Source organism: Phasianus colchicus, chromosome 31, assembly GCF_987193195.1.
Source record: "Phasianus colchicus chromosome 31, bPhaCol1.hap1.1, whole genome shotgun sequence".
In the NCBI taxonomy this organism is placed as follows: domain Eukaryota; kingdom Metazoa; phylum Chordata; class Aves; order Galliformes; family Phasianidae; genus Phasianus; species Phasianus colchicus.
In genome coordinates, this window is record NC_143466.1 from 2,948,459 (window position 1) to 2,952,787 (window position 4,329).

The window sequence follows — 4,329 nt, forward strand, 5'->3', positions numbered from 1 at the left end:
GGACCCCCCCAGCCCCATAGATATGGGGTGAGGACCCCCCCTGCCCCATAGATATGAGGTGAGACCCCCCCCTGCACTACAAATATAGGGTGAGAACCCCCCTGCCCCATAGATCTGGGGGAGAACCCCCCTGCCCCATAGATGTGGGGTGACGACCCTCCCCTGCCCCATAGATGTGGGGTGAAGACCCTCCCCTGCCCCATAGATGTGGGGTAAAGACCCCCCCAGCCCCATAGATGTGGGGTGAAGACCCCCCTGCCCCATAGATGTGGGGTGAAGACCCTCCCATCCCATAGATGTGGGGTGAAGACCCTCCCCTGCCCCATAGATATGGGGTGGAGACCCTCCCCCGCCCCATAGATGTGGGGTGAAGACCCTCCCCTGCCCCATAGATGTGGGGTGAAGACCCTCCCAGCCCCATAGATGTGGGGTGAAGATCCCCTCAGCCCCATAGATGTGGGGTGAAGACCCTCCCCACCCCATAGATATGGGGTAAAGACCCCCCCAGCCCCATAGATGTGGGGTGAAGACCCTCCCCTGCCCCATAGATGTGGGGTGAGGACCCCCCCAGCCCCATAGATATGGGGTGAGGACCCCCCCTGCCCCATAGATATGAGGTGAGACCCCCCCCTGCACTACAAATATAGGGTGAGAACCCCCCTGCCCCATAGATCTGGGGGAGAACCCCCCTGCCCCATAGATGTGGGGTGACGACCCTCCCCTGCCCCATAGATGTGGGGTGAAGACCCTCCCCTGCCCCATAGATGTGGGGTAAAGACCCCCCCAGCCCCATAGATGTGGGGTGAAGACCCCCCTGCCCCATAGATGTGGGGTGAAGACCCTCCCATCCCATAGATGTGGGGTGAAGACCCTCCCCTGCCCCATAGATATGGGGTGGAGACCCTCCCCTGCCCCATAGATGTGGGGTGAAGACCCCCCTGCCCCATAGATATGGGGTGAGAACCTCCCCCACCCCATAAATGTGGGGTGATGACTCCTCTGCCCCATAGATGTGGGGTTTTGGGGGGGACCGGGACGGAGGTGAAAATAAATGAGTGACTGCCCTGAATGCTGCTGTGTCACTGCGCCCCATAGCGCCCCATTGAGACCCCATAGCACCCCATAGCGCCCCATAGAGACCCATAGAGACCCCATAGCGACCCATAGCGCCCCATAGAGACCCCATAGCGCCCCATAGAGAGCCCATAGGGACCCATAGTGACCCATAGAGACCCCATAGGGACCCATAGTGACCCATAGAGACCCCATAGAGACCCATAGGGACCCATAGAGACCCATAGGGACCCATAGTGCCCCATAGAGACCCCATAGGGACCCATAGTGACCCATAGAGACCCCATAGAGACCCATAGGGACCCATAGAGACCCATAGGGACCCATAGTGCCCCATAGAGACCCCACAGAGACCTAGAGAGAGAGACCCCATAGCGCCCCATAGTGACCCATAGAGAGAGACCCATAGGGACCCATAGAGACCCATAGAGACCCATAGAGACCCCATAGGGACCCATAGAGACCCCATAGCGCCCCATAGAGACCCCATAGGGACCCATAGCGACCCATAGAGACCCATAGGGACCCATAGAGACCCATAGAGACCCCATAGAGACCCATAGGGACCCCATAGCAACCCATAGAGACCCATAGGGACCCATAGAGACCCATAGGGAACCATAGTGCCCCATAGAGACCCATAGAGACCCATAGTGACCCATAGTGACCCATAGAGACCCCATAGGAACCCATAGCGACCCATAGGGACCCATAGAGACCCATAGACCCCATAGAGACCCATAGAGACCCATAGCGACCCATAGGGACCCACAGCGACCCATAGGGACCCATAGAGACCCATAGAGACCCATAGGGACCCATAGAGACCCATAGACCCCATAGCGCCCCATAGAGACCCCATAGTGACCCATAGAGACCCATAGAGACCCCATAGAGACCCATAGGGACCCCATAGCAACCCATAGAGACCCATAGAGACCCATAGCGCCCCATAGAGACCCATAGAGACCCCATAGGGACCCATAGAAACCCATAGAGCCCCATAGCAACCCATAGGGACCCATAGAGACCCATAGAGACCCATAGAAACCCATAGCAACCCATAGAGACCCATAGCAACCCATAGCAACCCATAGAGACCCATAGCGGCCCATAGAGCCCCCATAGCCACCCCATATCCACCCCATCTTCACCCCCTAAAAACCCCACAGCGCCCCCCGCCCCAGATCCACGTTTATTCCTCCGGTATCTCAGTGCCCCCCCAAAGCCTCCATGGCTTTGGAAACCCCATAGGGACCCATAGCGACCCATAGAGACCCATAGAGACCCATAGAGACCCATAGAGACTCGTAGCGACTCATAGGGACCCATAGAGACGCATAGGGACCCATAGAAACCCACAGAGACCCATAGAGCCCCATAGAGACCCATGGCGACCCATAGAGACCCCAAAGCCCCCATAGAGACCCATAGCGACCCATAGAGACCCATAGGGACCCACAGAGCCCCATAGAGACTCGTAGCGACTCATAGGGACCCATAGAGACGCATAGGGACCCATAGAGACCCATAGAGTCCCATAGAGACCCCAAAGCCCCCATAGAGACCCATAGCGACCCATAGGGACCCATAGAGACGCATAGCGACCCATAGAAACCCATAGCGACCCATAGGGACCCATAGCGACCCATAGAGACCCATAGAGACCCACAGAGACCCCATCTTCACCCCATATCCACCCCATCTTCACCCCCTAAAAACCCCACAGCGCCCCCCGCCCCAGATCCACGTTTATTCCTCCGGTATCTCAGTGCCCCCCCAAAGCCTCCATGGCTTTGGAAACCCCATAGAGACCCATAGAGACCCATAGGGACCCATAGAAACCCATAGAGACCCATAGAGACCCATAGGGACCCATAGAGACCCATAGGGACCCACAGAGCCCCAAAGAGCCCCATAGAGACCCATAGAGACCCATAGGGACCCATAGAGACCCATAGAGACCCATAGAGGCCCATAGAGACCCCATAGAGACCCATAGAGACCCATAGAGACCCATAGGGACCCATAGAGAGAGACCCATAGAGGCCCATAGAGACCCATAGAGACCCATAGAGACCCATGGCGACCCATAGAGACCCCAAAGCCCCCATAGAGACCCATAGAGACCCATAGGGACCCATAGCGACCCATAGCGACCCATAGCGCCCCATAGAGACCCCATAGAGACCCATAGAGACCCATAGCGACCCATAGGGACCCATAGCGACCCATAGGGACCCATAGAGACCCATAGGGACCCCATAGAGACCCATAGGGGCCCCATAGCCACCCATAGAGACACATAGAGACCCATAGAGACCCCATAGCGCCCCATAGGGACCCATAGAGACCCATAGCGACTCATAGGGACCCATAGCGACCCATAGAGCCCCATAGAGACCCATAGAGGCCCATAGAGGCCCATAGAGACCCATAGGGACCCATAGAGACCCATAGAGACCTATAGAGACCCATAGAGACCCCCTAGGGACTCCATAGAGACCCCAAAGACCCCATAGAGACCCCATAGGGACCCACAGAGCCCCATAGAGACCCATAGGGACCCATAGAGACCCATGGCGACCCATAGAGACCCCAAAGCCCCCATAGAGACCCATAGAGCCCCATAGAGACCCATAGAGACCCATAGAGGCCCATAGAGACCCATAGAGACCCATAGGGACCCATAGCGACCTATAGAAACCCATAGGGACCCATAGAGACCCATAGGGACCCATAGCGACCCATAGGGACCCATAGAGACCCGTAGAGACCCATAGGGACCCATAGAGCCCCATAGAGACCCATAGCGACCCATAGCGCCCCATAGAGACCCATAGAAACCCCATAGAGCCCCATAGAGGCCCATAGAGACCCATAGGGACCCATAGAGACGCATAGGGACCCATAGAGACCCATAGAGACCCATAGAGACCCATAGGGACCCACAGAGCCCCAAAGAGCCCCATAGAGCCCCATAGAGACCCATAGCGACCCATAGAGACCCATAGAGACCCATAGGGACCCACAGAGCCCCATAGAGACCCATAGAGACTCATAGCGACTCATAGGGACCCATAGAGACCCATAGGGACCCATAGGGACCCACAGAGCCCCATAGAGCCCCATAGAGACCCCATAGAGACCCATAGAGACCCATAGGGACCCATAGCGACCCCATAGAGACCCATAGAAACCCATAGCAACCCATAGCAACCCATAGAGACCCATAGCGGCCCATAGAGCCCCCAT